The sequence below is a fragment of the Rhincodon typus genome, chromosome 7 (genome assembly GCF_021869965.1).
Source record: "Rhincodon typus isolate 14 chromosome 7, sRhiTyp1.1, whole genome shotgun sequence".
Taxonomy (NCBI): Eukaryota; Metazoa; Chordata; class Chondrichthyes; order Orectolobiformes; family Rhincodontidae; genus Rhincodon; species Rhincodon typus.
Window position 1 is genome coordinate 84,133,195 of NC_063338.1, and position 23,010 is coordinate 84,156,204.

The following is a 23,010-nucleotide window of genomic DNA, read 5'->3' on the forward strand; positions in this document are numbered from 1 at the left end:
ATAGATGCTGCCAGACCTGCTGAGCTTTTCCAGCAACTTTGTTTTTGTTCCTGATTTACAGCATCCGCAGTTCTTTTGGTTTTTAACAAAATTACACACTTTGGCCTTCTTATCTGCTCTAGTTTTCATTGTCCGTTGAGCACTTCTCAAACGATTTCTGATCAACTCGCACGCTGTGGCTAGTTTTTCTCTGAAACTGAAAACATAGGCTGGAAACATAGTCTCTGAGGCCTGATTTGTAAATTCTTCTTCAATCACTTTAAGTGGCCCTCTCATCTCATGTCCATATATCAGTTCAAAGGAACTGAATCCTGTGAACTCTTTAGGAGCTACATCAATAACATCAATTAAAGGAAATTTTCCTTTATCTCAATCATTAGGACATTTTGACAATAAATTCTAATCACATTCTTCCAAGTTAAATGCTATCTATCCCATTCAGCGGGAGATAATAATTGGAAAGTGGAAAATGTAAATTGCTTTATTCCCAAACTAGTTATCATTTCTCTAAATACTTGTGACATAAGGTTTGAATGTTGATCTGATTATACTTCTTTGGTAATCACCCTTCCCACTGACCAGTCTCCAATACCCACTACCTGTATCCACCTGTCACCATCCCACCTACCTTTCCCCAGCTGCACACATCCTCCCTCTTGCTTTCTTGATCTGATACAACCTGTCTATCTTCTCTCCCACCTACCCACCCAACTCTTACCATTGACCAATCCCCATCACCTGCGTCCACCTATCACCATCCCACCTACCTTACCCCAGCCCCACACCTGCTCCCTCTATTTACTTCCCAGCTCCCTTCCCCCTTCCCAGTTCTGAAGAAGGATCCTGACCGGAAAAGTCGACTTTCCTGTTCCTCTGATGCTGCCTGACCTGCTGTGTTCCTTCAGCTCCACACTGTGACTCTAGCTTTTCCATGACAACTTTTACAGTAATTGTTTGTAAAGGTACAGCTTCAGGAAATCTTTCTGAAACATCCGTCTACAACTGTTAGAATATACTGATTCATTTTTCTGGTTTTACTTTGTGGTCCTACACAATCTATTGAAACCCTGCAAAAAGTTTCATTGAAGATTGGTGTCAGGATGAGAGTTTCCCACTACATGAAATGTATGGCATGTTGACAAAATTTGATGACATCCTCATAAATTACTGGCCAATAAGAATGTTTCACCATTTTAACCTGTACTTTCATAATATCATTTGAATTTTATGAACCACTCAGAAAATGTTATGTTACTCAGGTGGGATGACCATCTGATGGACCGCAGAGACTTCCCTATCGACTGATATACATGGCATCCCCAATTCCTTATAGACCTTTGTCTTTTAAGCAATGATGCTCAGGCATTGGTTTTGATTTAGTTTCTGAGTGGGCCATTTGGTATAACTCTTTTAATTCAGAATCTTTCTGTTGCATTTCCATTAAAGTAAATTGGCTAAGTGTGACAGGCTTATTCTCATTACCATAATTTTTTTTACATTTAAATTTCAAAGATTGCATTTGATAACTGAATTTCCAAGTCATTTCCATTTCTTTTGGAGTCTTCTTCTTCCTGTCTAATTCTATGCACCTATGATCCAGTCACTACACAGTCTGGAATCGATGCAGGATGTTCTTTCTGGAAAATTGATTTCTTTTGCAGCTATTGGTTGTTCCACCACCCTCAGTGTGGCTAATGTTTATGAATGAGCCATGTTATTTCCCAAGATAAAATCAATTCCTTCTATTTAGGCTTGTTTCACTACTCCAGCAATAATGTGACAATTTACTAAGTCACTCTTTAATATAACTCTGTGTAATTGGAATGAGTTGTAACCACCATGTATGCCACCAATTAATATCTACTCCTTCATTAACCACTCTGGAAGATAAATAGTGTCATTAGCCAGCATCAGTAACTGATTTGCTCCAGTGTCTCTCTCAATATCTTTATTAGTTTACCTCCTTGATTTGATGTAGAACGAAATAGCTCATCTTTTGAAAAAAATAAAAGTAAAATTGAAATAAAATAAAATTTTGAACTAAATAAATGAATAACCTGCAGGTGTCTACTTCTATTTAAAGAAGAATTTTCTTGACTGTCCTGAGTTATTGTCTTTCTTAGTAAATTACTGATTTTATTACTGCAAAGTCTCCCATTTACTTTCCAGTGATTGGTTTAATATTTCTGATCTTATTACAATGAAAGAATGTTGCTTTTTTTTATATTACTTTTTGGTTCATTTATTACTTTAGGTTCTTCTGTTTGTTCCGTAAAACTAATACATCATCCATCCACACATATGCTCAACTAAATTAATCTATGGATTTTCAGGAATGGTGTTTTTGAATTCTTCCATAATCATAATCTTCTTTATGGTCTCATTTTTCCTTCCAACTTAAAAACCATTAAAACCATTGATCCCATAGCATTTCTTTCCCTGTTTAAAATACTATAAATGTCTAAACCTTGTAGTTCTAAATTTTAATTGATTAGCTTCTGGGTCAAGCTCATGTGCATTGAAGACTTTTTTTAAAAATAGTTTCATAATTTACACATTATTCTTCTAATAAACTTGCGTACACTGTCATAGCTGCACCTGTCAAACCACTTTGTAACATTAAGAATCAAACATCTTTTGGCCATTTTGTCTGCCGAAGTACTCGTTCAAATTAGGTGAAGTATCTTTCAACTCCATCTTCTACAAACCAAATTATGAAAAATAGGCTTTTGGTTAAATCAGATCAAAAATATCCTCTGACCTATTATCTTTTCTTTGTTTACTCCGAGCTTTTCTCTGGCCAATTCATGTTGTCTGAGTTCCCTCTTCCTTTGGAGTTCAAGTTTTCTTAATTCCATTTCCTTTCTATTATTCTTTTTACTTGCTTCCTTTTTGACTTGTTCCTTTTTATCTTATAATTTTTCTTCTCCTTTTCTTCCAAATCCTTGTATTTTTTATTTCTTTCTTTCTCACTCTCTCATTTCATTCAAATTCTAAACAATGTCTCAATATCCGGCTTCCTTTCTTCAGATTCTATGTGTTAGAGAGTCCCTTTAAACAGCTCCTCTTTATTAACCCCCCTTTTTATTTCTACCTTCAGATTATCTCCAACCTCTTTCAGTCTAGTTTGATTCAGTGATTTCAAATAATCCACCGTCATGTCTTCTACTCAGACAAGAGCTCACAGTCCAGACTTGCTCTATATGATTGCTGATGTTCGTCCCATGGCAGACAGGAGAAATTTGGCACCCCACTTTAGTGATAGGTGCTGACTCTGGAGCTCCTGGTGAATGAGATAGTACTGACACACGATTTTCTCCTCTCCCTGGACCAGCAGTGGAGGCCATGACACCAGACCATGTCTCTTGCTTGCTACAGTGTTCCAGTGAAGCCCAACGCAAGCTGGAGGAACAACACCTCATTTTCCGCTTGGGGACCCTACAGCCCTCCGGACTCAATATTGAGTTCAATAATTTTAGGGCCTAAACTCTCGCATGTCCCAGCCCCCCACCCCACACACCAGGCCTTGTTACCACATAACCTGCCACTACACACCCCCTGTTGTTAGTCACTAACAGTCCCCATTAATAACTATTCACCCTCCCAGCCTGATCGTTAGCAACTCCTTTGTCTGTCCAACTGTCTTTCTCTTTCTTTGGGCTCCATTTTATCGTTTACTCCCTACCCCACCCACCTCCCTATTTTTTGCATATAAACTGACGTTTTCCCAGCCACCATCATTTCTGAGGAAGGGTCACCGGACCCGGAATGTTAACTCTGTTTTCTCCTCCACAGATGCTGCCAGACCTGCTGAGTTTTTCCAGCAACTTTGTTTTTGTACCAGACCATGGCTGCCTCGTTCGAAGTTGCTATCTGGAGGAATGCCCAGCCAGAAGGAAGAAGGTCAATTTCTTCTCCACTCTGTCAGTGTAAGAGCCAGCGTCTTCTCTCCAATACTTCACACTCTATCTCTGCCAATGTACCCACCTCACACCAAGGTTGATGCTCTATCATTCTCTATTCCTGCAACATCTTCTCCATTCACTGTCAGCTACCCCAACACCCAACACCACAAACACTGTATGCCCTCTGCTCAACCAACTCACTGACTCGGGAAACCTCCTTCCTGCTCCAACAGGAATAGATGCACATTCATTTTTAACAGGGCAGAAATTGTTAAGATGAGTGTGTGCGGCCTGAAGTTCGGCTCCTCAGTCTTTATGAGGAGAACATTCCAACAGTAACTGCCAGAGTAGGCTCTGGAGTGATAACAGAGGCTGCCTTTGACTTACTGTGCCAGGAATGCCTGAGTGAAAGTTATCGCCCTTGATTCAACTGAGGCTTGCTGACCACTATGACAAGCTTCCTGGCTTAGCATCTGCACAGAACAGCAGGAATGTGAGCCTGGTATCTCTGTCTGAGAGGGCAGAGGTGAACCAACGTTAGGCAGGAATGCTGTGAAAATCTGGCAAGGGTCAGAATGAGACAGCGCTATGACAGCAAGCGAAGAACCCAGAAGATGCAGCCTGGTCCAGCCCATGACCTAAGTGGTAGGCGATGGCCTAGTGGTGTTATCACTAGACTATTGATTCAGAAACCCAGCTAATGTTCTGGGCACCTGGAATGGTTGAATTTGAATTCAATAATTTTTTTAAAAATCTGGAATTAAGAATCTATTGATCACCATGAAATCATTGCTGATTCTCAGAAAAACCCACCTGGTTCACTAATGTCCTTAAGGGAAGGAAACCACGCTCACCTGGTCCAGCCTACATCTGACTCCAGACCCACAGCAATGTGGTTGACTCTTGATTTCCTTCTGAAATGGCCTAGTAGCCATCAGTTATACCAATCGCTACAAAGTCTCAAAGAAATGAAACCGGGCAGATCACCTGGCATCAACCTAGGCACCGGAAATGACAATGGCAGAAGTAGCCCTGTCGACCATGCAAAGTCCTCCTCACTAACATCTAGGGGTTGGTGCCAATATTGGGAGAGCTGTCTCACAGACTTGCTAAGCAACAGCCTGACATATTCATACTCACTGAATCATACAATACAGACAATGCCCCAGACACCACCATCACCATCCCTGGATGTGCCCTGTCCAGGCAGGACAGACCCACCAGAGGTGGTGGCACAGTGATATACAGTTGGGAGGGTGTTGCTGTAGGAGTCCTCAACATTGAGTCCAGACCCCATGAAGTCTCATAGTTCAGCTTAAACATGGGCAAGGAAACCTCCTGCTGATTACCACATACCGTCCTCCCACAGCTGACGACTCCAGCTCCTCCATGTTGAACTTGGAGGAAGCACCAAAGATGGCAAGCGCACAAAATGTACTCTGGGTGGGGGATTTCAATGTCCACCACCAAGAGTGGCTCGGCAGCAGTACTACTGATCGAGCTGGTCGGGTCCTACAGGACATAGCTTCTAGACTGGGTCTGCAGCAGGTGGTGAGGGAACCAACAAGAGGGAAAAACATACTTGACCTCATCCTTACCAATCTGCCAGCTGCAGTTGCATCTGTCCATGACAGTATCGGTAAGAGTGACAATTGCACAGTCCTTGTGGAGACGAAGTCCTGTCTTCACTTTGAGAATAACCTCCATCGTGTTGTGTGGCACTATCACCGTGCTAAATGGGACAGACTTCGCACAGATCTAGCAACTCAAGACTGGGCATCCATGAGGCACTATGGGCCATCAACAGCAGCAGAATTGTACTCCAGCACAATCTGTAACCTCATGGCCCAGCATATCCCCCACTCAACCATTACCATTAAGCCAGGGGATCAATGAAGAGTATAGGAGGGCATGCCAGGAGCATCACCAGGCATACCTGAAGATGAGGTATCAACCTGGTGAAGCCGCCAAACAGGACTACTTGCACGCCAAACAGCAAAAGCAGCAAGTCGTAGACAGAGCTAAGCGATCCCACAACCAACGGATCAGATCTAAGCTCTGCAGTCCTGCCACATCCAGCCGTGAACGGTTTTGGACAATTAAACAACTCACTGAAGGAGGAGGCTCGATAAATATCCTCACCCTCAATGATAGAAGAGTCCAGCACATCAGTACAAAAGATAAGGCTGAAGCATTTGCAGCAATCTTCAGCCAGAAGTGCCAGGTGGATGATCCACCTTGGCCTCCTCTAGTGGTCCTCAGCATTACAGATACCAGTCTTCAGCCAATTCAATTCATTCCATGTGATATCAAGAAATGGTTGGAGACACTGGATACTGCAAAGGCTATGGGCCCTGACAACATTCCAGCAATAGTACTGAAGCCTTGTGCTCCAGAACATGCCGCTCCCCTAGCCAAGCTGTTCCAGTACAGTTACAATACTGGTATCTACCCGGAAGTGTGGAAAATTGCCCAAGTATGTCCTGTGCACAAAAGCAGGACATATCCAACCCAGCCAATTACCGCCCCATCAGTCTCCTCTCGATCATTAGTAAAGTGATGGAAGGTGTCACCAACAGTGATATCAAGCAGCACCTGCTCAGCAATAACCTGCTCAGTTACACTCAGTTTGGGTTTCACCAGGGCCACTCAGCTCCTGATCTCAATACAACCTTGGCTCAAACATGGACAAAAGAGCTGAATTCCAGAGGTGAGGTGAGAGTGACAGCCCTTGACATCAAAGCAGCATTCGACTGAATGTGGCATCAAGGAGACCTAGCAAAACTGGAACCAATGGGTGATACGAAGCAAACTCTTTGAGGATTGGAGTCATACTTGACACATAGGAAGATGGTCATGATTGTTGGAGGTCAATCATCTCAGCTCCAGGACACCTCTGCAGGAGTTACTCAAGGTAATGTCCTCGGCCCAATGATCTTCAGCTGCTTCATCAATGACCTTCTCTCCATCATGAGGTCAGAAGTGGAAATGTTCGCCGATGATTGCACAATGTTCAGCATCATTCGTGACTCCTCAGATACTGAAGCAGTATATATTCAAATGCAACAAGATCTGGACAATATTCAGCCTTGCGCTGACAAGTGGCAAGTGACATTCACACCACACAAATGCCAGGCTATGACCATCACCAATAAGACACAATCTAACCACTGTCCTTTGACATTCAATGGAGCCACCACTATCAACATCCTGGAATTATCATTGACCAGAAACTCAACTGGACTCACCACATTAACAGAGTGGCTACAAGAACAGATCAGAGGCTAAGAATACCGCAGTGAATAACTCACCCCCTGACTCCCTAAAGCCTGTCCACCACACAAGTCAGGAGTGTAAAAACCAAAAGAACTACGGGTGCTGTAAATCAACAACAAAAACAAAATTGCTGGAAAAGCTCCGCAGGTCTGGCAGCATCTGTAAAGGAAAAAACAGCGTTAACGTTTCGGGTCTGGTGACCCTTTCTCAGAACAAGTCAGGAGTGTGATGGAATACTTCCCCCCTTGCCTGGATGAGTGCAGCTCCAACAACACTCAAGATGCTTGACACCATCCAGGATAAAGCAGCCCACTTGATTGGCACCACATCCACAAGCATCCACGCCCTCCACCACTGATGCTCAGTGGCAGTAGTGTATACCATCTATAAGATGCACTGCAGAAATTCACCAAAGGTCCTCAGACAGCACCTTCCAAACCCACAACCACTTCCATCTAGAAGGACAAAGGCAGCAGACATATGGGAACACCACCACCTCCAAGTTCCCCTCCTCGCCACCCACAATCCTGACTTGGAAATATATTGCTGTTCCTTCACAGTTGCAGGTCAAAATCCTGTAATTCCCTCCCTAATGGCATTGTGGGTCAACCTAAAGCAGATTGACTGCAGTGGTTCAAGAAGGTGACTCACTACCACCTTCTCAAGGGCAACTAGGGATGGGCAAGAAATGCTGGTCAGCCAGCAATGCCCACATCCCACAAATTAATAAAAAAAACGACCTGTGTGCATTTTCCTGAACACACAGTGTCGCTGCTGCAGCATTGTTCAGGCTGGTTTCTGATGTAGCATAAGATGCAGCATTGAAGTGCAGAAGTATTCTGTTCGTGTATCAGACTTACAATGTCCCTGGATGTGAGGTGCATATGGCTGATGCCCATGGAGTGTGCCCAATTTCCAAAGCGCAGATTGATCAGAACAAGCAGGGAGTTGAATCTGCCTGATGCTCGCTCTGGTTTCCTCGTTGAGTTTTCAGACATTACGATTGCATACCAAGTTTGGTAAGATGGGAAACTGAATATGAAAAGGGTGAGCTTGACTGCTAACAAGGTGTTTAGCAAGCAGTAATCACTATCAAATGGCAACTCAGTTCTGTCTCGCGAGAATCTCACCACGCCACTTGTGAAAAGCGTAAAAGATGGTAGGAAATTCTCCCAATGTTAGGATGGCCCTTGGTCTAATTCTGCCACACATCTTGCCAAAGTCCATATCTCTCATGCCCCAATGAGATTCCATCTCTTGTCACACAAATCTGAATTTTCTTTAGCAGCAGGACAAATGTTTACTCAATAGAAGATAAAAACAAAAGAAACAAACAGTGATATCTAGTTACGGGAGACTGTTTAGAAAAATCTTAAATCATACAGCAAAACAAAGTTTTCGATCTAGAATAGAATAGAATATCTTCTATTGTCATGTGTACTGTAGCACAGAAGTACAGGAGTACAGTGAAAAGTTTTTACAATGGCTGCCTTCTAATGGCGCCATTTTAGGTACAAGTACCTAGGTACAAATCTTGGACACAAAAGAGGAATAAACAGAAAAGTAGTAGCGTTACTTATAGTGTCTTAAAAAATAAGTTAGAAGTAAGATAGTTATAACATAGTTAAAGGATTAACATATCAGTCCGGTAAAGAATTTCAAACAGCAACAGCTCAGCACATGGTCTGATCACCTGTGTCAGCCCCCAGTCCAACAACTATCTTGCTCCACTTCAAGCCTCCAGTCCGCTCTGTACCATCTGTCAGCTGCAACAAGGTAAGTTGCTCTGCTCCAAGACTCGTTTCATCTCACACCACACCGGGACTCATTCCCCTCGCGCTGCACCGGGACTCGTTCCCCATGTACTTCTTGAGGACCTGTTTCCTTTGTGCTGCTCTGGGACTTGCTTCTCCTTGCGCTGCTCCAGGACTGTTAAAAAGAGAGAAAAATAGAAAAGAAAGGAAAAGAACAGGCTGAGCAGATGAGCTCCAGGTGGAGCATCCTACTTTGCTACTACTTCCCAACAGTAACAATTTACAGAAATTCCACTCCAGAGCAATTATTCCGCCATATCAAATCTTTAAGTTCTGCACAATTGATTCTCCCCAGTTTCCTTCTTATGAACCGTGGAGTTTTCTTACGTAGTGACATGTAAAATGAGAGCTTAAATTTGCTCAGATTCTAATAACCTACTGATTTCTAACCAAGCATTTCTGTTCTGGAAGCTACAAAAAATAATTTTTTTGAGATAACTATGGGCTAAATTTCCATGAGATGGTTAGCAGGTTTCCTTGTGCCAAACTTGCCCCAACACACATCTCACATTCACTGCCAACAAAAACCATAGCCAGAGGTAATTGCTGCTGTCTGGATAGCCCAAAATAGAATACCATCTCTAGCAGCAGTGCCTTTTTGGAATCCTGACTGAATACCTGGCCGAGTGTTGTCACTCTGGAGTAGCCCTTCAACAACAATGTAGTGGCTCAGGAGGCACAAACACAATCTGCTTATTGTACATAGTTAGCATGACTTCTTTGCATGTACAACTCCACTTTCTTACCCCAGTTGCTGTTTAACAGCATAGGGTTTACTTCCCTTTGCCACATCCCATCTTACCACCCTCTCTAAGGCACTACCTATCTCTATCTCCAATGCTCACTGCAGAGCATCACCTTACTATTGTCCAGTGGGAGCTAACTCAGACAGGGAAGCTTCAGAAAATTCCAAGAATTATTTTTTATTTGCAATCAACAGATGCAAACAGAAACAAAATGAACAAGGCCACCATCTAGCAGGCATAAGTCTGAAGTGATATAGGATAATTTCCAAGATAACAAGGTGTAGAGCTGGATGAACACAGCAGGCCAAGCAGCATCAGAGGAGCAGGAAGGCTGATATTTCGGGCCTAGACCCTTCTTCACTGAAACGTCAGCCTTCTTGCTCCTCTGATGCTGCTTGGGCTGCTGTGTTCGTCCAGCTCGACACCTTGTTATCTCAGATTCCACAGCATCTGCAGTTCCTACTATCTCTGGGATAATTTCCAGTTTTTTGCTGAGTGTGGCTCCAACAATGCAAGAAACTCGACAGCATGCGGGATGAAACAGTCACGTAATCCGCCACCTCCCCTTCATCAGTGCACACTGAGCCACATCACCTCCTCCTGTCCCACACTATTTCATGATTCTATGTACTTGGTGCACCACAGTCAGACACTCTGCCTTGCATCTCTTTCTGATGACCAGGCAGTTACACAGTTAGCAACATGTTCCCATAATTATAGCCACTGAAAACACTAGTATGCAGCAAGGAAATATTACAAACCATCAGCAAAGATGTTCATGACAAAATTAATATGTGCTGGACATCATAAATAATAAATAATTCAATTGGTAGCTCTAATAACGAGCAGAGTATTTAACTGCCTTTTGCAAAGAAACAATCTTTAAATACATAATGTATGATCACACCAGAAATTACAGACTGTATGATTATATCACTCAAGTCAACACTTGGACAAAATCATGTGCTCACACATGGAGACATCTGTCATAATAATGTGTAAATCATAGAAAATGATGAATTACTATTCTGTGCCAGATATTTTTCCCCGGCTAGTTGTTGCCATCAAGCACTGCGCTATGATGAGTTCAAGCCCTACATATTCAAAGCACTGACACCTCAGCACATCAACAACTTTGCAGAAGATCTCAAGAATTTTTAACTTTGATGGTATGAAATGTTTTGAGAAATAGGAACACAAGAACAGGAGAAAGCCACTCGGATTCTCAAGCCTGTTCCATCATTCCGTGAGATCATGGCAGGGGTATCTGTGGTCTAACTCCATATACCTGTCTTTGGCCCATATCTCTTAAAATCTTTGCTTAACAAAAATTTATCTATCTTCAATTGAAACTTAACAACTGATCCTGCATCCACTGCCATTTGTGAAAGACAGTTCTAAATATTTGTGTGTAGAAGTGCTTTTTAACATCTCTCCTGAAAGGGCTGGCCCTAACTTTTAGACTACGTCCCTTGTTCTAGAATCCCTAACCAGTGGAAATAGTTCCTCTTTACCTACCCTGTCCTTTCCTGCTGACATCTTGAAGACCTTGAACAGATCAACCCTTAATGTTTTAAATTCTAGATGCAGCGGGCCTAATATGTGTAATCTCTCCTTGTAATTTAAATGCATTCCATTGGATGCTGCCCACTAGTGTTGAAGAAAAGTACAACCAGCTACATGTCACATGTGAGTACAGCAATTTTAATGTGGGAACAGATAGATTGGATAGTTGGGCAGAGAAATAGCAGATGGAGTTCAATCCAGGCAAATGCGAGGTGATGCATTTTGGAAGATCCAATTCAAGAGCGAACTATACGGTAAATGGAAAAACCCTGAGGAAAATTGATGCACAGAGAAATCTGGGTGTTCAGGTCCATTGTACCCTGAAGGTGGCAATGCAGGTGGATAGAGTGGTCAAGAAGGTATATGGCATGCTTTCATTCATTGGACAGGGTATTGAGTACAAGAGTTGGCAGGTCATGTTACAGTTGTATAAGACTTTGGTTCGACCACATTTGGAATACTGCATAAAGTTCTGGTTGCCACATTACCAAAAGGATGAGGATGCTTTGGAGAGGGTGCAGAGGAGGTTCACCAGGATGTTGCCTGGTATGGAAGGCACTAGCTACGAAGAGAGGTTGAGTAGATTAGGATTATTTACATTAGAAAGATGGAGGTTGAGGGGGGACCTGATTGAGATCCACAAAATAATGAGAGGTATAGACAGGGTGGATAGCAAGAAGGTTTTTCCCAGAGTTGGGGACTCAATTACTAGGGGTTACGATTTCAAGGTGAGAGGGGAAAAGTTTAAAGGGGACATGCGTGGAAAGTTCTTTACGTAGAGGGTGGTGGCTGCCTGGAACGCGTTGCCAGCGGAGGTGGTAGAGGCGGGCACGATAGCGTCATTTAAGATGTATCTAGACAGATACATGAATGGGCAGGGAGCAGAGGGACACAGATCCTTGGAAAATAAGCAACAGGTTTAGATAGAGGATCTGGATTGGCGCAGGCTTGGAGGCCCAAAGGGCCTGTTCCTGTGCTGTAATTTCCTTTGTTCTTAATATTTGGGAGATCAAAGTGCAGCACCTCACATTTACCGGGATTAAACTTCATTTGCCATTTCTCAGCCCATGTCTGCAACTGATCCTGTATCCCACTGTATCCTTTTTAGAAAAGAGGATGATATGTTCCTTCTTCTGGGTTGGATGTCTATTTTTTTCAAATTGTTTGTTTCTTTGAAATGATAGTGCCCAGAAGTCCATTGCCTCTTCTGCTTATTGCTGTTATAAGTTTAATGGTGTACTTTGAAGCACACCTGCACAGCAGAAACTCACAACATCTGGTGGCTGACTAGCTCATATTCACCCAAGAAAGTGCAGTAGAAATGTGTTGTTAGGGTAGTTTGACCTTGCCAGTGAAGCAATGTAGAACCTAAACATGTACAACCAATAGTGACATTGAAATGGTGTTTTCTATATCATTTAGACCTTACAGAGAGCAAATACAGATAAACTACTTCCAATGGTTGAAGGTTCGGTTGAGGACTCTGGGTCTACACTCAGTGGAGTTTTGAAGGACGAAGGGGACATCATTGAAACTTAAAGAATACTGAGAGGCCTGGGTAGAATGGATGTGAAGATGTTTTCACTATTAGGTGAATCAAGGATCAAAGGATCAAAGCCTCAGAGTGAAGGGATGACACTTTAAAACTGAAATGAGGATGAATTTCTTCAGCCAGAGGGTGGTTAAGCTACAGGACCCATTGTCACAGAAGGATAAGGAGGGCAAGTCATTGAGTGTCTTTAAAACAGAGATAGAAAGGATCTTGATTTTTTTTTTCTTCTTTATTCATTCACAGGATAAGGGCATCACTGGCTAGGCAGCATATATTGCCCAGAGGGCAGTTCAGAGTCAACCACATTGCTGTGGGTCTGGAGTCACATGTAGGTCAGACCAGGTAAGGATGGCAGTTGCCTTCCCTAAATGACATCAGTGAACCAGGTGGGATTTTCCCCAACAATTGGCAATGGATTTATGGTCATCATTACACTGTTAATCCCAAATATTTATTGAATTCAAATTCTACCATCTGCCATGGCAGGATTTGAACCCAGGTTCCCAGAACATTATCTGAGTCTCTGGATTAACAGTCCAGTGATAATACCACCAGGCCATCGCCTCCCCCTTGTGATTAGTGAGGGGGTGAAGGATTAAGGAGAGAAGGCGGAAGAATGAGGTTGAACACATATTCGACATGTTCGAATAGCGTAATAGATTTGATGGGGCAAATGGTCCAATTGTGCTGTTACACCTTATGGTCAAAAATGGTGATGTATAATGATTGGCAATATAACCAGGGGCAGCATGATGTAAAATTTCTTCACTCAATGACTGGTTTGAATTTGGAAAGCACTGCCTGATAAGATGATGGAAACAGATAAACTAATCATCTTCAAAAGGGAATTGAAGAAGTACTTGAGGGGAAAAGAATTGCAAGAATTGGAGAAAGAACTGGAGAGTGGGACTGGCTGAATTACTTGCCAAAAGGATGCGAGCAGCACTGAATCATTTAATGATGCTCCTTAATTCTTTATGAAGCCATGAAAAGATTTCTTAAGGTCAGCTCATATCTTGCAGTCCCTTGAAACATTACATGCATCTCATGCTTGTTTGATGACTTTGCTCTTGGGACAATGCAGGGTGCAGTGAAATTCTACCTACCAGCGATTAAAGTTGAAGTAAGATCATTGGAAACTAGATCATCAGATTAGATCAAGGTATGGGATGTATCTGATTTGATATTCAAATTCTAATTAAATTTCATTGATTAACCTTTTAATCAGGAAGCAATCTGAACACACATATATAAAACAAAATCACAACTTGGTTTGCAATTTAAAAAAGACTGGTGTTTCAATTTCATACTTCTGACTTTGTAGATTGGGGTATAGGTCATGAGATGCTTTACATTACAAAAAAATCTCGATGCAGTTGAGTGATTGATAGTCAATCATGTTGATTGAAATAAGCTTGTAGACTACTGATTCACGTCAATGTCACATGTCGGTTGTCACAGTTTACAATGTTATTGGCAGTATTATTGGCTTTGTGTCTTGTGGTTGATGTACATAGGCGATAAGGTGAAAGGGGCGAGAAATTTTACACTTAATTTTTCACGTTCTATCTGCACCATTCAGTTGTGTTGCATTTGAACAGAGCTGGGATTGATTTGCTTATGGGCATTTTGCTCATGCTGTTGGGAGGGATTCAAACTATCTTGACAAGTGTGCGGGAACCAAGAAAGTGAAGTAGAAAAAAATACCGAGTTTCTAGAAATTCTTGGGGCTGCAGCTGGCTGTAGGATTGGGAATAACAAACTAATAAGTGGAGATAGAAATGAAGTCCAAAACTAGTCATGTGGAAATATGCTGTTGTGATAACAGAGAACTGGCTTGAGGAAGAGCAAGACTGGGTGTTAATTATTCATGGGTATAAGTTGTTCAAAAAACATAGAAAAGAAACAGGAGGAGGAGTAGGAGTACTGGTTAAGGAGGGCATTGTAGTGCTGGAGCAAAGTGATGTCTCAGAGGGTACAAAGACAGAGTCAAATTGGTCATAGCTAAGAAATGAAAAGTGTTAAAAAGAGGTTAAGGTTGCTTGGTGTAGTCTATTGACCACCAACCAGTAGAGAGGATATAGAGAAACAAATCTGACCAGACATTATAGAGAAATGCCAACATTATAGAGTAGTTATAATGGGGGACTTAAATTAACTAAATATAGATTAGGATACAGGCAGCGTAAGATGCAGTGAGTATAAGTGTTTCTAGAATGTGTGCAAGAGAATTTCCCATAACAGTGTGTCCAGTTCACCAGGAAAGAATGCAGTGTTAGACCTCATATTTATAAATGAGGTGGACCAAGTGGATCATATGTCAGTAGGGGACATTTTGGAGACAGCAATTTCTGTACAGTAACATTCAGGATGGTAATGGAGAATGACATGCAACAGTCCAGAGTAAGAAAGACCAATTGGCAGAGAGCTGACTTCATGGTGCAAGAACAGAGCTGAGCAGAATTAATTGGAATGAGAAATTGGCAGGAAAAACAGTAACTGAACAATAGGCTACCTTCAAGGAGTGGATTGTTTGGATCTAGTCAAGGTATATTTTCACTAATGCAAAAGGTAGGATAAACAACTCCCTAGTTCTCTGGATGACAATGGATATAGAAAGTAACAAAAGAAACAAAAAGTGTGCCCATGACCAGTATAAGATGAAAAATAAATTGACAATAAACAGCAATACCAAACTTTTATGGGGAAAGCAACTAGGAGAAGCAGATAGAAATTATGAAAAAGATTAGTAGAAACATATCAGATATGTTCGAATAGTGGAACAGATTTGATGGGCCAAATGGTCTAATTTTGCTCATATCTTATGGTTTTATGATCATGAATGGTGATGTATGATGATTGGTAATACAACCATGGATAGCACGATGTAAAACCTCTTCACGCAATGATTGGTTCAAATTTGGAAAGCACTGCTTGATAAGATGATGGAAACACGTAAAATAATCACCTTCAAAAAGGAATTGAATAAGTATTTGAAGGAGAAAAGAATTGCAAGATTTGGGCAAAGAACTAAAGAGTGAGACTAGCTGAATTACGTGATCAACCCAGAATCGCCCCTAGGCATGTAAATAGAAAAAAGAAATGTTTAAAGGAATAGGGCAGGTTTGAAATCAAAAACAGGATTTACATATAGAGGCAAGGGGCATAACTGAGGTATTAGCTTAATACTTTGCATCTGTCTTTATAAAAGAGGGAAGTTGCGGCCCAGGCCATGGTGACAGATGGGGAAATTCAGTCAGTACAAAAGGTTCACAATCAATAAGAAAGATGTCTTTGATGGTTTGATGGCAATTAAAGTTGACAAGGCACCACTACCAGATGAAATACTTCCAAGATTTTAAAGGAATTGAGGGTAGAAATTGTGGGGGCACTGGCCATAATCTCTCAGCCTTCTTTGGACTCAGGGATTGTACCAGAAGACTGGAGAATTACAAACCATCACTGCTTTTTTCAAGAAAGGTTGTAATTATAGGCCAGCCAGTTTAACTTCCGTGGTGGAGAAGCTTCTAGAAACAATTATTCAGGTTTGCATTATGGAAAAATGTGGGTTGACTAGGAAGAGTCTGCATTGGTTACTAAAAGGGAAATCATGTTTTACTAGTTTGGAGTTTTTTGAAGAGGCAAGAGAAAGGCTCTGTGAGGATACCTCTGTTGATATGGTATGCATTGATTTCCAGAAGGTGTCTGATACAGTACGTCACATCAGACTTGTGAGGAAATTTATAGGTTATGGTGTAAAAGGGACAATAGTAACATGGATACAAAGTTGGCACAGCAATAGAATCAGAGAATATTGGTCAATGGATATTTTCCAGACTGGAGAAGTAATTTCCTTCGGACTTAGTATTGGAACCTTTGCTTTTCCTGATATATATAAATGATCCAGATCTTGGTATGCAGAGGACAACTTGAAAGTTTGCAGATGACATAAAATTTGGAAGAATTGTGAAACTCTGAAACAAGAAACTGTGAGGAGGATAGTGTGGAACCCCAAAAGAACATTGACAAGTTGGTTGAGAGGCCAGATGGGTGACAGATGTGAATTGATGCAGAAAAGTGTAAAGTGATGCATTTGGTAGAAAGAATATTAAAAGCTAATATAAAATAAAGGGAGTGCAGGAGCAGAGTGACTTGGGTTGAAGATGGTTGGACAGGTGGACAAAGCAGTAAATAAAACAGTCTCCTCACCTTTAGTAATAGGTACACAAAGAGAAGGAATAAGGAGATGAAGCTGAACTTGTACAAGGTACCAGTTAGCAGACAAAGTTTGTTGGCACTCCAACTTCCTATAAGTGAAGTAGTTTATTTGTGCTCATTATCTACCTGTGGCACGGTGATATGAGTTCAGATAAAAGAGCTCGCCATATGGGAATTCTTAGGTGCGCATCCAGGTCCTGTGACTTTGTCTCAGAAGATTTGTGTTCCAGCTCTGTGCCACATTTGTGTCTTCATGTTGTATGTTCGTAACACGCAGTTTTCATCCAGTGACAAAACCTAGTGCTGAAACACTGGCACACACCATCGTCTCAAATAGGCTAGTCAGGTTGAGTTAATTAGGTGCACTTACAATGTCCTTGTCTCTCTGTTTGAATAAGGTCAGGAACAAACGCAGGGAATGCTGAAAAAACTCAGCAGGTCTGGCAGCATCTGTGGAGAGAGAAAACAGACTTAACGTTTCGAGTCCAGTGCGACTCTTAATGACAGCAATAACCAAATCGATGGAATCCAGATCTTTTTTTTTGCTTATATACCTCGCGTGAAGGAATGCATACCAAGGACATCAGTGGGACAAAGATATTTCATAAAACCGCAAGTCCTGAAATTACAGAGAAGATCAAAGCACTGACCTTTGAGGGCATGATAGTCTGGATTTGTGTGTGAGTGTGTACTTTGGGGTAAGAGAATAAATATGCCACTCCATTAGTTTACCACAAGTGGGTATCCATGCCACATGGGCATTACTTGAATGGATGTCTGGTCCAAATTGCCAGGGAATTGAATGACTATTGTCAGGATCCAAAGTGTTGGAAGCAGAAGGAGGACTGACTGGTTCCCAGTTAAATTTTATTGATATATTTTTGGGTTTTCAGGTTTGGATCATGGCAAGAATCCCTTGATTCACACCCCATATCTGCCATTTGGCAGCCAGCACATCTATTCTTGCTGGGTAGAATTCTTCAGAGGACATGTGAAGGGTCGCACTTTGGACAGGGAGTCCCTGCCTTTTTGGTCCAGACCCCCTCAACTATGGTCTTCTTCTTAGATGTAAAGGTATCCATCACACACAAGAATTGGTGAAATAATAATGTGGGTTCTTTATTTGAAGATAAAGCAGAAAAGGTTCACCATCACTGCTGCTTAAGACTGTTTAACATATCATGGAATGAATCCATCACATTCTTTTGGGGGAAGATCGTGGTTGACAGTAGAGTCGTTGAGTCATAGAGTCATACAGCATGAAAACAGACCCTTCAGTTCAACCAGTCCAGGCTGACCATGTTCCCAAACTAAACTAGTCCCATCTGCCTGTGCATGGCCCATATCCCTCTAAATATTTCTTAATCATGTACTTATCTAAATGTCTTTTAAACTTTGTAACTATACTCACATCCGCCACTTCCCCTGGAAGTTCTTTCCACACATGAACCACTCTCTGTGTGTTTTTTTAAAACCTTTCTCCTTTTACCTTCAAAATATGCCCCCTAGTCCTGAAATTCTTCACACTAGCGAAAAGACACCTGCCAGTCATTTTATCTATGCCCCTCATGATTTTCTAAACCCCTATAAGGTAACCTCTGGACCTCCTTCGATCCAGTGAAAATAGAACATAGAACATAGAACATGTTCTAGAATAGTCCCAGCCTATCCAGCATCTCCGTATAACTCAAACACACCATTCCCGGCAACATCCCAGCAAGTCTCCTTTGAGCACTCTCCAGCTTAATAATATCATTCCTACAACAGGACAACTAGAATTTGACGCAGTGCTCCAGAAGTGGCCTTACCAATGTCCTGTACAACCTCAATGTAAGCAAGTTAAAATAAGCTTTCTTGTGCATCATATCACACCAGCTTCTGAAAACACCAGCCTTGTAAATATGGGAAGGTACTCTTTACAACCTGCAGGTACTCTGCTACTAGGCTGTGCCAAGATACATCTCAGCATTGGCTCAATTTCCAGTCCTTTTAGCACAATTCAGTCAGAGTTATGTCAGAATACTGGGGAGCGACTTCAACTATTGGTTTTATGGGGCTTTGGGTAAATGTTTCCCACTGAGGATGGTGTCTTTAACTTTGCAGCTTCACAACTAAAACATAAATCAACACAGGTTACATATTCAAAAAACAGGCAGGGGGCTAAAACTAACAACATTCTCATCAAGACTGGATGAAGCAAACATGCCAAGTACACAACAATAGGTCTATTTATTTACTTTACAAAACTACCAGCTCTTAGATCTTCCCGGCACAAAACCATCTGGTACCAAAAAAGTTTAATTATAAGTGAAGAGCACTTTTTTTTAAAATTTGCCATCACTCAAATGTAAGAAAAGAAGCTATAAGTGTGTAGCACAGGAATAGACACAATGTTTCTGGGAACTTCTTCCCATGTCATTTTATTTACAGCAAGTACCAGCAAAAATTTTGCCGGAACAGATTTTTGAGTAATGGATCAGTGTTACACAGTAACTGATATGCAAAGTTATAAATGCAGATCTCACAGCTTTGGAGTGCCAGAAATTTATTCAAGGGTTGTATAGTAATTAACTCAGCATTCTGACGTTTAAAAAAGGAAATTTAGGGAAAATTAAGTCATTGCTTCAAAATATTTGCCTAATATGCCCTTGTTCACTAATTTCCCCATTAGCTCCTGCTAATGGTCAGTCATCAAAGACGTCAGTCCAGAAATTACTGGGAATTAGTTTATCACCTGCTTCCTTAGCAGACTGGAATAAAAACTCCTCTCTTTTCAATCATTTTAACGGAAGTAAAAACACATTTGAAATTGAATGTTGTTGTTATTTTACATATGGAGTGGGGAGAGTTTTAAATGCCTTCAGCATTTGTGCAAAAATAATCTGAATAAAATATTTTCTGCACTTCAGTCAACCCTTTAGCTGTCCATGATTCCTGGACTCTTATTTCTATTGAACTGCTGTTAGTATTCAGGGTTCTCCCTATTCAGCTAGAACAGAATAGAAGAGATTCGTAATTTATTGTCACTTGTATTTTTACAAAAAGATACAGTAAGAAGTGTTAAGTTGCCATACATTGGAGCCAATATTTATAACAGAAAACATATATTGAAAAATGAAAAAAATTATGACAATATCTGTCTTTGTTCAATTCATGGTTTCTGGGTTCCCAAGGTCAAGGAAAAGATAGAACCCAGACTCTCCACTGCTGCAGAAAGCCAACATCTAAGTGATTGAATCCCTTGCTGTTGGAATCCAGGGCCAGACCACCATGCCACCGAAGACCCTGCAGAAGTGGACCACCACACGGAGCCGTTGAAATATCGGGCCAGAAAGCACTATAGAAGCTGCCCGAAGCAAATCCCCTGCTGTTGGAATCACAGGCCAAACCTACCTTGTTGCCAAAACTGCTGACGACCTGGGCTTTTGGTATCCTGGGCCAGACATACCACGTCACCAAAGCTACCGGATCCACCAGGCCACTGCCGCAATGGCCACGACGAAGGGGCCAGATCCACACTGCCCTCACCGCTACAGCATCTTCTCCAACATCCTTCTTCCACCAAAGCCATTAAAAAAAGACAAGATGAATTTTGATCTAAACATGAATAAATGAAAAAGAATAAAAAAGTAAGAAAGAAAGATGCGGCGGGCTTGGTGATCAGAAGCAGATGGGCTCAGAGCCAGAACAATTAATACCCTAATGCCGCGGTCTTGAATTCACCCTCTCCCATTCAAATCTTTTGTCATTATTTCCATCCTTAAAAACAAACTTTTATACATCTGCCCTGAGAAGCTATCATCCCTTCGCCAACCTCCTTCTTCTTCAACGTCTCTGAATATGTTGCCACCCACAAAATCATTTTTGCCCATAATTATCTATCCTGTTGAGTTGCCAGGGTCCTGCTCAGACTTGAATGACTGGCATTGTCGCCATCTAGTTTCTCTCCAGGACATTGGAGAACAGCAAATTGCATATAAATGAACTGAGAATGGGTTATGGTGAGATGTAAATGCATGCAAATAGGTCACTCACCACTTGCTAGTAGGAATCACTTCTTGCAATTGAAACCTCGAGTGGAAAATTAAAGATTTTATTCTTGATGTTGAGAATTTAATTTTTCTGTCTGACTACATTTTCCCAACTGACTTGTCATTGCCCATATTGTTCAGGGGCAGGTAAATTCTACTGCATGTGTTTCTCATGAAGACTTCCAACTCCTTTCCTTCTACGATTTAGCCTGTCTCAGTTTCCTGGCTTCCCTTTGTCTTCTGAAATGCAGGAATGATTTTAAGTTTGACAACTTTAGTCCTAAAATAATATTGTGCAAATGGCATCAACTACAATAGCTACTTGAGAGAGTCATATAACCCACTTTGTGACTAACCTGCCTGTCTTCCCATACTTTTGTCAACTCATCATCCAGCAGATTGATTCTTTAGGCAATTTTGGGAGGCAGTAGCATAATGGTGATGTTCATAGTCAGGTAATTCAGAGCTCTAAATCTAATGTTCTCGGTACATGGGCATGAATCCCACCATGGTGAAATTTGAATTCAACATAATTTAGAATTAAATGCCACTCTAATGGTAACCATTATCTACTGTTGCAAAAATCCTTCTGGTTTACTAATGCCCTTTTGGGGAAAGAAATCTGTTGTACTTACTGGTCAATTCTACATGTTTCTCTAGACTTAAATCAATGTGGTTGACTTTTAACTGCCCTTTGGAATTGCCTAGCAAGCCACTGAGTTAAACAACAATTAAGAATGGGCAATTAATGCTAACTTTTCCAATGTCCCACTGAAGATTTTTTTAAAATGTCAAAATAGCAGCTGTCCTTTTTGCATCAGGGTAAGTTTACAGCTTAGAATTGAATCTATTTCCCAATTTGTATTTACCAGAGGAAACTCCAACTCTCCAACCCCAATTCTAAACTCTCTAGACACTTTGCAGCAAATGTATCAGGCTCTCTAAAAATGGTATAAGTCTCAACAATGTCTCATTCTCCTAAACTCCCAAGATTTTAGAGTAGATTTATAGCTCGGGTTGTGGATGTTGTGGTTGGTTGGCTCGCTGAGCTGGTTTGTTATTCTGCAGACGTTTCATTACCCTGCTGGGTAACATCATCAGTGCAGCCTCTGATGAAGTGCCGTTGTGTTTTCCCGCCTGTTATTTAAACTCTGGTGTCCGTTCAGCTGGATTATCTCACTTCCTGTTTTCTTTATCTTATCCATAGTTTTGGTTGGATTAGTGGAAGGGTTATACTTTCAAGTTTCTGCATCACTGCTTCAGCTATTAGTCCGGAGATAGGTGATCCCATGGGTGTCCCATTGATCTTGAAACTGGAAGTGAGGTAATCCAGCTCAACGGACACCAGAGTTTAAATAACAGGCGGGAAAACACACCAGCGCTTCATTGGAGGCTGCACTGATGATGTTACCCAGCAGGATAATGAAACGTCTGCAGAATAACAAACCAGCTCGGCGAGCCAACAAACCACAACCTAAACTCCACAGCTAATAGGCCCATTTGACCACCTTTCTTCTCAGTTGACAATGTTCTCATTTCAGGATTTAACTCTGTACGTTTAGACCCACTGCCTGGGTTTTCACTCTTCCTGATGGTGTACAGACTAATTCCTTTTTCCACTTTCATATTGCTCAGCTCAGCAACCAGTTTGACCCTGGACTTAAATCTGAAAGTAATCCCTGGTGCCCATCTAAAACATAGCTGTCAGTGGTGGTTCAGTTATTAACATAATTGGTTCTGAATCAAAGGTTTCTGTGTTCAAGGCCCCTCCAGAGCTTGAGTGCACACATCAAGCCTGGCACTCCAGTTCAGCACTGAGGGAGCAATGTGCTGTTGGAGATATTGTCATTTGGAAGAGATGTTTGGTGTAGGTTTACATCCAGCAGGGTGCTTTCATTTGAT